The following is a 12,021-nucleotide window of genomic DNA, read 5'->3' as shown; positions in this document are numbered from 1 at the left end:
ACTTTGACACCTTGCTAGCACAGGCGTGCACTGAAAAAGTCTAATGGGTGGGCAGAATAACTGCATGCAGCCAAGGAGAAGCAAGAGACTGCAGTGACCCTGTGCTCTTTGCAGTTCTCCACCAGGGGAGATGAATAGCCCAGCACTTTTAGAAATGTCAGATGATCCACTGGCCTATGATTCAGTCTCCCCAAGGCACACGATGGAAGGGCCACTGCCTGACATTTGACAGTGCACCCTGAATACTTCAGGGCAGGTATCATATCCACCCTCGTGGGATGCCAAGATCAGATTAGCAGCAGACGTGCATTCATTACAAAGAAAGAACAATTGTTGAGATACTGAGTGCCTTCACAGTTACAGTTGCTATGGTTTTTAGCACAGAAAAATCACAGCAGCATGTCTTTAATTAAACAATTGATTTCATGTGGACTGGCCTGTTTTCCAGGCATGTATGGGGGTATTACATACAGAGACTATTTGCCTTCCTCCCAGAGCCTGTCCACGAAAACAAGTGGGGTTGATTTACAACGCCTTGTTGCATTTATTCAAGGTTAACAGTGGAACCTCCATGCATTTAATTTTTGAGCTACACAGGTGTACAGAATGAGTTGTGTGACTTCACACTAGCCACCGTACAAGTTTGCAGCCTTTTACTAGTTGGCATTGGCTTCTAGTTAAAACGTTAATTCTCTGACTCTGATAATCTCTGAATCAAATAACTCACACTCCATGCAGAAAACTATTAGTACTAGTACTAGTGGTGGCAGTGGTGATGAGGAGACGGTTGGACTGGATGATCTTATAGGTCATTTCCAACCTTGTAATTCTATGATTCTATGATTAGAAGGTATTTACAAAAATGCTTTTTATATTCCTTTGTCTTTCTCATAGTGTCTGAAAGCTTCTGAGTTTTTGTTCTGAAGATCTACAAATATCACAGAGCTGTGCTGGAACCAATGCTTTGCCTTTGGACGTGGCTGAAGTTATCAGTCTGAACAGCAGAGAGGTTTTGGTGTCTGCCTTATTTCTGCTTTTTCTACTGCATCCCTCCCCGAAGGATGAGGAGTCATTCTGGGAATATGGCAGGGGGTTACCTGGATGGATTCCAGTTCAACAGTCACAGAGCTGAGAGCTGCAACTCTGTCACTGGGACAAAACAGGTTATGAAACAAAGGAGGACACCTCAGTTAGATTGACGGGGAGCTTTTACTTCAGCTCAAGGAAGGGTTTGCTATGCATGAAATTCTTAGAATCACAGAGGCACTGAAGTTGGAAAAGACCTCTAAGATGATCCAGCCCAACCCCAACCCATCCCACCATGCCCACTGACCACGTCCCTCAGTGCCACATCTCCACAGTCCTTGAACACCTCCGTGGATGGCGATCCCACCACCTGCATGGGCAGCTGTGCCAGTGCCTGACTGCTCCTTCCGAGAAGCAATGTTTCCTAACGTCCAATCTGAACCTCTCCTGCAATAAAACCCTAGCCTGTGAGAATGTTTCCAGCAGATATTTGTCAGGCACCACCACGATGACGACCTTAGTGTGCATGGTGATGTACAGCAACACTTTTCAGAGGCCTCTCAGTTCTTGTGATGTTTACATGGATTATTAAGGGAGAAAGTCTTACGTGCAAAACCCTAAATGAGGAACCAGAAGAAATCCCTTCTTTTTGCCTCCTGATGAGGACAAGGATTGATGTTAGGGGCAGCTTTTTCACGTCAAGCTCTGTGTTTGCTGGACACCTCACAGGGCCTTTTCGGGAATCACTTCTCCCTTATGAAACATATTTATGATTGCAAAAGTCGACACTAATTTGTCAAAATGGAGAGAGGAGGAAAACCTCCGTCTTTCTGAATCTGAATTAAAACAACAAAAGAGAGGTTTTGTAAGTAACTAAACCCCCAAATTGGGTGATTATAACAAAAACACGAATGTTTTTGCTGCAGACACTTCTTGCCAAAACATTCATTTCAACCAAAAGTTTATTTCTCATTTATCTGTCTTTTGAAAGGGGGACACGATTCAATAGGAAATTTCTGCCAAAAGCATGCCAAACTTCTCTCTTTCTCTAACCATACACAAAGCAGTGAAAGCCCTTGAGGGGAATGGAGTCGTGAACATGCATTCCTCCACTTGGTGTCTGAACAGGGCTCAGCTCAAGAGAAAGTACTCTTGGAAAACTGCCTCCACCTCTACACTCCAGAGAGCAGCTTATCACCAAAGTAGGAGAAGCTGAGGAAAATATTCCAGCTTAGCCAAAGGAAACCATTTGTTGCAGCAGACATGGTAGCCCAAAGGGATGCGCAGGCAGAAGGCAAGGTGGTGTGCCAGCATTGCTCCCAGTTATTCAAAGCCATAAAAAATGTTCCGTGTTGTCTTGAGGAGCCAATGAACTCACAGGTGTGAACTTGAAAACAGGAAGTAGACAGGAAAAAAAAAAAACCAAAGCCATCTATTTCCTCTTTCAAAAAATAAAAACAAAAAAAAATCTTGGAAATGCATTGTTTGGGACATTAGTTTCCATATCCAAGGAGGTTTTTTGTGTGTGTTTGGGAACAAACTAAACTACATAGCACGAAGTTGAAAGGAAGAACCCAGTCCCAGCCAGGGGATGGCTCCTGGGACAGACTCCTTGTTATTCCCTTGTAAACTGGTTTACAAAAGGGGTAAATCTTTGTTCCCAGTGATCCTCCTGGAAAGGAGGCACAATAGCCAGAACCAGCACATGAAGCACAGCAATGACACAATGTGAAGAGCAGAAACACCCCAGCATTTGCTGGTTGATGGTAGAGCTCTAGAGGTTGGGAGCCAAAGATCATCCTCTCCCACTTGGAAGGGGCATGGATGTTGAAAGACATTGCAAGCAACAGGTTCTCCTTTCCCCTTCACCCTCTTGACTCCAACTCTCAATGGTAGTTGGAATGAAAATGCCTCATGCCATGTCCTCTGATGAGCTTGTTCCTCAGCATCCCTTGCTAGCTGAGGGTCAAACACTGGACAGTTGCATCTGGACAGCACTCAGAACACAAGGAATAGGAGACTTTAGGTTGCATTTTTAAAAACTTTAAAAATAATATTAATTCCTGCTTGTCAGCACTGAATTTTCCTGTAGTTGCTGTCTTAAAAATAGCCTTAAAGCAAGTGACATAGCCAACCCTACAACCAAAATAATACAACATTGCAGATCTCAGGTATTTATCCACTCTGGGACAAAAATAAAGAGCCTTTGAAATTTTTTTAAAACAAAAATAACAAACAAAAGAAAACAAGGAGAAATACATGAACAGTCAACACTAAATATTTTCATATAGTCACGCTACTACCCAAAGTTCATGTGTGCTTTCCTCCCATTGCCCCCACTAGGTTTGCCAGCATTTTATTCCTCCCTTTTCCTAGCCATTCCTCTCTCCATATTCTTTTCTCCCCAATTCTTATTTATGCACGACCTCATTTGCACACAGCCAGGCCCAGTCCCCTCCAAAATGCCAGGGCTGTCCTTTTAGAGCTGCACTCAATGATCATTTTGGGTTCCTATCAACCTGGGATATTCTACTATTCTATGATAAATGGATGATTTTGGATAACAGAGGCTGCTGAAAACTGGAAGTAGTGGATTTAAGCAGGTGGATGCTACCTATTCTCCCAAGTTCCTTGGGGATCCATTGGCTCATTTATGGTATTTAATGACAAATTGTATCAAAAAGTTGGCATTGTTCTTTTTATTCAGGGAAAAAAATAGTGCAGGTGAGTTGTTTGCACATCCTCTGCCAGACAAAAAGCAATGGGCAGAAATAGGAAGAAAGTGGTGATTTCCTCATAAATATCTTTGCCAGTCTTACCCCATAAATAAGGGACAAGGTATAAAAGCTGCAGGTTCTGGGAGTAAGTAGGCTTGTGACAGTCAAGCACAGCTTGTTTGCATTAGCAGCCATCAGCTGTGAGGTGATGGCGTAAGGAAATAGTACTGAGACCAGGGTTATAAAGAGGCATGTGGTGCTTTGCAGCGATGGGCATGTCCTGTGTTTCTCTTCTTTCCTGCTTAGTTCTGCTCTGCTATTCAAGCAGCTGTCCCCTGTCTTGATTTCAACACAGATTATATGTTGTTGTGTTGGGGAACTGGGACCTTCCAGGAGGAGCGTCTGTGATTCTTCATTGCATGCACTCAAAGGCAACTGTCCAGGAAAGGCTCCACAGTCTGCAGCAGCCCAGAGGTAAGCAACCAAAAGCATGCCTGCACTTGCTGCTGGAGAAGCACAGGCTGTGGAAAAGGTATCATTGATGGGTGAGATAGGAAGGAAGTTGGTGCAGACCTGGGGAGAGTGGTCCCCTGAGAATGCAGTGATCTCAGCTCTGCTCCTTCCCATCTCTTTCCCAGAAAGGGAATCTCTTCTCATTGATGTCCAGGAAACATTCACTCCTCAGGTCCTTCCTGATGGTTTCTGTTCTCAGGGAAAGCTCAGCCCAGCCTCACTCTTTCCTACAGCTCAGCATTAAGGAGAAGAGCATCATGGTTGCCTATGGTTGTGCTGAATCCTCCCCCTCCCTTGTAGCACTGGAAATCATTGGGAATGTTTGATTTCTATTGAACTAACACTCAGAGATCTTTAGCTTTCACATGAGCACTAACACATAGAGCAGAAGGGTTTTCCAGAATATTGACTGGACCCATGTAATATTAGGATAGGGTCTGAACCAACACTAGCTATCAATAAGCTGGAGTGGGGGCAATGGGTTCAAGGAGGGACAGAGACTTGTTTTACCTTTCCATGTGATCCAATCCACAGATGCTGGAGACATTCAACTAGTTCTGTGGTTCTACAAAGTCCTTCCAGAAGAGACTTAAGGCTTCCTACTTCCTTGAACAAATACTGTGAGCTCTGATAAGCATAGATACCCCATACTGACACTTCTGGATGTCTCTGAGTGCTTGACCTGCTGTATATAAAAATGTTGATTGAATCCAGCCTTGGCAGAAAGACTGTTGCAGGAGGACCTAGTCTTCAGATTTGGCAGGGTTTGTATGTCATTTAGGCAGCAACTACCCATCCTGGTCTTGGATGAGGCCCTCCATTATAGAAATAAGTAGAATTTTCTTAGCTTATAAAAGAGACTTTTAAGCTAAGAGAGAATGATCATCAATAGGTAGAAGAAGGTTTTGTTTGTGGTTGAAATAGAGGGGCAAGGCCAGGAATTGGGGTATAGGTCTTAAGCAGAATTTGGAAAAAAACCAACCTCATGGTTGTTTGAAGATATTTCTGTGGCTCGAAGAAAAACTTCACTCATAAAACCCTCAATCCTTGTCAGTTAGGGTCGTATGGTTAGGTTGTGGTTGGGCTCGATGATCTTTAAGATCTTGTCCGACCTGAGCAATTTTATGATTCTTAAGGTTGGAAGAGAGCACTAAGTTGACCATGTCCCTCAGTGCCACATCTCCATGGTTCTGGAACACCTCAAGGGATGGTGACCCCACCACTCCTGGGGCAGCCTTTGTCAATGTTAACCTTTCTTTCAGAGGAGAAATGTTTCCTAATAACCAACCTGAACCTCTCCTGGGGTAACAGGCTGGACTGCAGCCTGGGCCAATTAGCCTTGAGTAGGTGTGCATAATGATTTCACCTTTATGAGAGAGAAAGTCTGGTGGTGATGGAATGGACCACAAGAAAACACAACCACTGCAGTCCTCATCACCAGGCTGGCTCCTATGCTTGGTGACAGACCTCTGGCCAGCACAGGGCTTTGACTTTATTGGCTTTGCCAGCCCCATGCATGGCTCATCTCACCGTTACTGATTTGCCTGCAGGAGCAAGGACGTGTCACCAGCACAGCAGCTGTGACTCGTGTCCATGGGGAGAGAAGTGATGCACATGCTCCCTGTAATAGCTTCTCCAGCCTGCTCGCTCCAATAATAGTCTCCGTGTGTGAAATTTCACCTGACCTGAACTTTCCCGAGTTTATCCAGCCTTCACCCTGACAGTTCAGAGCAGAACTGTTTTTATGCCTCGCAACCCAGACACCAAATTGGAGCTGAAGTGACGTTTATTGTTTCAACAGTGTTATTATATGAAGATTGAGCTCATTACAAACACGACCTGTTTTTGAGCCAGGACACATATTAATTTGGATAAAATACCAGCTGTGTCCTCTCTCCATATGGTCTTATCGGAAAACAAACTGGGTTAAGTTTCATTCCAAAGAATGAAAATGTAATTGAATACTTGCTTCGTTTGAGGAAACTCAAATAATCATTATCGTCACGTCTCTGCTAATCGCAGCAGAGAGGGGGCAGAGGTGTTTATTTCTGTGCATATCCAAAAATAAACCAAGGCACAATTCCTGTGGGGGGAAACAGAGGGCAGCACGGGGCAAACTTTCCTCTAACTCTGGGAGAAGAAGCTTGTCACCCAACCTATGGTCCAGCACTGCACATTGTGGTTTTGCTGTGTTTTTGTGGTGGTTTTTGCAATTGTTCTGTGGGTTTTATTTTTTTTTTCCCCTAGAGGAGACGGTTTATCTCTGGAAGGCATAGAGGTGGATATGCAGAGGTCTTTTCTCCTCCATGTCAGCACTCTCAGTGTTGTAATTAAGGACTGGGGGCAAGCACTGCATCCTACCACTGTATGTTGGCCTCAGAACTCATCAGATTCTCAGATTCCCATCAGACAGACAAATTTAGGATTAGGGGATGCTGCCTTCCCCTCAGCATTGTGAATCTGCATGGCATTAGCACAGAACATGGCACAGTACTTAGTGCTCCTGGCCTTGGGTGACTTCTGACCTCAGCTTTACTTGCACCTTAAAAATGAAATAAAGCACATGGATGGGGAAAGGAGCCCAAGCTGCCAACAAAGGTGTCCCATTGAAAGGCTTTCTGGTGTTTGCTTTGGTGCAGGGGAAAGCTCTGCAAGGGAGCTCTCAGAGGGTTTATTTTCCATAGAATCATTTGAGTTGGAAGGTTCTTTTAAAGGCTGTCTTGTTCATCTCCCTACAATGAACAGCAACACTTACAGCTTGATTGAGGTGCTCAGAGCTCCATCCAGCACTGGGAAAAAAAAATGTCAACCCTTGAATGCCTTTGGCTGTCTGTGATCTGGGATTTCTGCATCTAGATTTAATTCTGTGCCTGACAGAAGCTGACAGATTTTTATTCCAATAATAGTTAAATAGTAATAATTATAATAATAATAATTCCCTTCAAAGAGAGAGACCTTTGTGAAACAGAGGCTGGAGCTTTGGGAAGATCCTGTGACTTTTGCAACTAGCAGTAGAAATGTTCCATCCCTACTTCTACACGTGGATATTGAGATGATGAGAGAGCGAAGGACTGATTTCAGGGGCTGCAAAGAGATTTCATCATTGCATGTGATGGATGGGCTGGGATGGTTCAGTCTGGAGAAGTGGAGACTTAGTGGAGACCTCATCACTCTCTGCAATGCCTTGAAAAGAGGTTGGAGCAGGGTTGGAGTTGACCTCTGCTCCCAGGTAACAGTGATAGGATGAAATGTGATGGCCTCAAGCTGCACCAGAAGAGGGGTCAGGTTGAATATTAGGAAACATATTCTCCAGAAGAGTGGTCAGGCATTGGCAAAGGCTGCCCAGGGAGGTGGTAGAGTCAATCAATGTTCCTGGAGGTGTTTAAGAACTGTGGAGACATGATATGTGGGGACATGGTCAGTGGGCATGGTGGGATGGGTTGGGCTTGGACTGGGTGATCTTAAAGGTATTTTGCAACCTGTATGATTCTGTGAGCCAAGGAGGATTGACAGTGAGGTCAACATAGAGCAGAGGAAGAAATGAAGGCAACAGAAGAAAGCTAGCAAATTAAAACAGCTCAGTTTGGAGCTCTGTTTTTGCAACTGGTTGGGGAAGGAGAGGACATTTCACCCATGCATTTGTGTGAAAAATAAATATGGCAATGACCTTTTTTCAGTAGAAGAATTTGGGATGTGGTTTGGCTTTAATTTTGAAAATCATAAGAAATGGTTTTCTGTTTGTTCTACTAAAACCAGACCTGTCCTTGATTCCCAAACCAAATTCTTCTGTTAAAAATAAAAAGTCAAACCTCTTTTTTGTTTTGTTTTTCTTTTTTCTTCTGAGGAGAGTCTGAAATCTTCAAGTGGAAATAAATCAGAAGCCCAAATAAATCTTCTGCTCCAGAAACTCATTTAATGGGCATACAAAACCAGCTGTATGAATGCAGTTTGCATGTGGGAAATCAACACAGCAAGTGCAGGTGAGTGACATCTTCAAGGGACTCCTCATGGGCTGAAAGCAGCTCTGGAGCAGCCAAATTTGGGATCTTTGTGTTTGAGCTATAGTAGCACAAACAGAAGTTTGGTCCCAGGTGGAGATGCTCTGATCCACCACCTGGGTTTTCCATTTACAGACCATTCTGCAGTCAGCCTATGCCTGCACACAACTCTAAACATAGAACCAGGTCCAGGAAAAGAGTTATGGGGACAGGTAGCTTTGATAGTACTAAAGCATGGGGAACCTGAGATCTTATCAGGTGCTGAAATAAAATGCATGATTAAATAAGTAAATAAGGAGGGAGGATGGCATTGAAATCACAGTGTAATGAAAAAAAGCTGAGCCTGGCACATTAATTGGAGGCTCAGCATCACATCCAGCACCACCTCATTGTATTTATCTGACCTGTGGAATAGGCTTTGCATAAAGCCATACAGGAACTTGTCATCCCAAAGCTTAAGAAGCCAAAACCTAAACAACAAAAAAAAAAGAACAACGCCCTCAATGTTGTCCTCCTCCTCCATAATAAATGATGTGGGGGGAAGTAAATAAAATTATGGAAAAGGAGTATTTCTGAAAATTTCTGGGGGCCGTCTGCAGGGTGGATCCCATCTGCTTTCCCTGCTGCTATTATTGCCAAGGGAAGGCAGCTGAGTAGAGCATGAGTGGGAGCACGAGGGAAAGAGAGTCTCATCCCAGGACTTGGTCCTCAGTCTGTAACTCAGTGTGCTTGTATGGCTTTGAAGAAGCTGCCAAACCCGAGAGCATCTGCCTCAGCGTCTAAAATGGGACTTTGAGTGGATTTTGGACTCTTCTCTCAGAGATCACTATTCTTTCAGAGCTTTGGACTGCAAAGAACACCAGGTGCCCAAAGCACTGCTTTCTGCAGAGACAGGCAAGTGTCCAGACTCAGCATGAAGGTGCTTTGCTTATCCCTGAGTGACCCAAATGTGTTCCTAAAGCAGACTGAGGCTCACAGGAGCCCTCGCCTTTAGGTTTGTGTCAAATGAATCCTATTTGAGCAGAGGTTTGCTCTCAAGACCACCACCACCCCCTCCAGGTTTTATGGTGAGAGAACCTCAGTGCAATCACAGTGGCTCAGACGTACCTCGTCCCTGTGCTCTGGTGGTATTGCATCCATTCAGCATTGGGAATTTCCAACCCAATCTACAAAGCTACCCAACATCAGTTGTTTTTAATAATGCCAAGTTTCGGCCAAGAAATTGCAGATTTGTACATGAAATGTAGAGGTTCTACACGTAAAATAGAGGTTCTTGTTGTTCACCTGTGTATCAAAATCTACTCTCTGATGCATCAGGATTTAATTACGAAACACTGCTGGCCCCGTCTCCATTACAGTGTAATTAAAAAAGCTTAGGGATATTGGATATGGAGCTGATTTTTGCCAGAACGGATACAATTCCTCCCAACAAGGCAGTTCTTCTCACCCAACCGAGCTGCTTTCTACTTACAAGGAGCTCTGAATGCCTTCAAAACACAAGGGCCTGACCCCAAGCTGGCTGAAATCAAGGGAAAGGCTCAGAGCTCGAATGCCGGAGCCAAAAACCTCTTTTCTTTGGGATTACAGAATGAACTATCGCACTGCTTAAGTTTCCCCTTTGACTGCTATGTTTTCTGGCTAATACAGTTAGTTAGGAATTGGCATCAAACGTTTCTTGACACCTGCTTCATGTCCTTCCATGGTGGAGTTGTGGACAGGATCACTGGAGCTAAATCCTCCACTTGTGCCTTGGCTACGCAGGCTGAACATTCTGGGTTGGTTTTTATCCTGCCTGGAGCCCAGTGCCTCGTGCTGGATGACAACACAAAGACGTCCAGCCCGCAGTTCAAGTGGTGGATAATCCATTGCTTTCCTTGCTCGTTAACTCCATTGGTTAGTCACCCTCTTCATTTAGGCTCCGTGCTTTATTTTTAACTGATGTGAGTGCCGAAAGCTCTGTTTTCTTTTTCCCACTGCATGCCACCGTGTTCCCCTACAGAGATGAAAGCCGGCGACGTTTCCTTGTTATCCAGGCCACTGCCATCCACGGGATGCAGTTGTTTCTCTGAGATGCATTTTTTTCTCTTTGTGTGCCTAATAGTTCATTAACCACCACAGATGCTCCTAAAGTGGAAGCGTTCGCCTGCTTGCTCTTTTCAGATGTCAACTTGGCAAGACAAAATCCCAATATTTCCTGCGTGGGCTTGGCTGGATTGAATCACGGAGTGGTGCAATAAAACAAACACGTCTCACAATGCAAAACAAGGAAAACTATCCCCATTCGGGACGAGCATCTCTATCAGCTTATCCCTTCCCTACGAAAGGCTGACATTTGGTTTAAGGTAGAACACATTCTTGACACACAGGCCTATGATCCGTTACAAAAGGGAGCCCACTTCCTGGATTTAGGCTAAGGGACAGGGTTCAGGCAGGGGGCAAGCTATATATGTGTCAAAATGAGCAATGTCTTTTTGGGTCACATATACTTTTGACTTCAACACTGCTTTATGTAGGCTGTAAAATTAATAGGTGGGAACTAGATTTATTTGTCCCCCTGGCCTGGTAGTTGCTTGTTAGGTTAAACTCACTGATTTCCTGGTACAAAAGTGCTTGTTAAAATAATCTCCCTGAAAATATTCCTGTGGGACCACTTTATCTTCTGAAATCAAAAATTCCTAAATAATGAAATGCTCAAGATGTGACAGACGGACTCGAGCAAAACAAAATAAAACCCCCAGAAAAGAAGAGCTCATTCCCATAAACTCTGCTTGGGGAATTCATCTCGTTTCTGGTGTTCTGTAACAAATGCCAGCATCCGTGCTCCAAGCAGAAATACCCTTCTGCAGAACTCACCTGTTGCTCTTTTCTTTCCTGAGCCTCATTCTGCTCTCCTTGTTGACCCAAGTTTCTCTATGGTGTAATTCCCATTGACTTTACCCAGCTTGGATCAGTCCTCAGTCACAGAATTTCCAAACAAGGACACGAGCAGCAAGAAGACTTCTATGCTCAGCAGGCCTCTTTTCCTGTGTTTTCAGTCTGCTCCCCAAACATCACTTCCCCCCCAGCCCTCACCTCCTCAGCAGGGGCCTTGAATCTGCTCATTTGCTTATGTTTATTGCTCATCTACAAACCTCAGCCCATAAATTAAGAATCCAACACTACGTCTCCTTACCTCCCGACATGAAACTGGATGATCTTTGAGATCCCTTCCAAGCCAAACCATTCTATAATTCTATCCTCCCAACCATCCTCAAACCAGTCTTTATCTACCTCCACTTTTACCTACCTCCCCTCTCTATGACCCCATTTTCCTCCCATACACCACAACTAAATCTCTCTTACCACCACGGGCATTGCTTCACCTCATCAACCAGCCTTCTCCAGTCTTGGCTCTGTCCCCACATCCTAATCCAGACATGGCACTGCAGAGCCCAGTGGGACAGAAGGGACATATGCATAGGGTTTCCAGATTTGTGCTGTCAAGTTTTCTCCTCTGAGTTAAGGAGCTGCCACTGGCAGGTGCTCCTTGGGCATGGTTCTCCTTGGATATGGATCTCTTTGCATATGGACATACTTTGTCTCAGGACTCAGGTATGGTCAGCATATAGATTTAGATCTGTTCTCTCCACCCAGGCTGACATAACCTATTCATATCTAGGTGCTAAGAACTTCATCGGTGCAGAGCAATGGGACACAGCCTCAGCACCTGGGCCCTGAGTCAGCACATCTGTCTTGCAGTTCCATTTTTTTTTTTACCTCTGTAGACT

General features: G+C 44.4%; 1 long non-coding RNA gene across 1 annotated transcript; it reads left to right on the top strand.

The window, feature by feature from the left end:
• Nucleotides 1-4,033: 4,033 nt before the first annotated feature.
• On the top strand, nucleotides 4,034-10,636 carry LOC125691973 (uncharacterized). Its single transcript, XR_007376385.1, has 3 exons — nucleotides 4,034-4,217; nucleotides 8,101-8,236; nucleotides 8,854-10,636. It is a non-coding gene; the product is annotated as an uncharacterized LOC125691973 (long non-coding RNA).
• Nucleotides 10,637-12,021: the final 1,385 nt, after the last annotated feature.

Source organism: Lagopus muta, chromosome 4 (genome assembly GCF_023343835.1).
Source record: "Lagopus muta isolate bLagMut1 chromosome 4, bLagMut1 primary, whole genome shotgun sequence".
NCBI lineage: Eukaryota > Metazoa > Chordata > Aves > Galliformes > Phasianidae > Lagopus > Lagopus muta.
The sequence above is the reverse complement of the archived record's forward strand: the minus strand, read 5'-3'. Positions and strand labels throughout refer to the sequence as shown.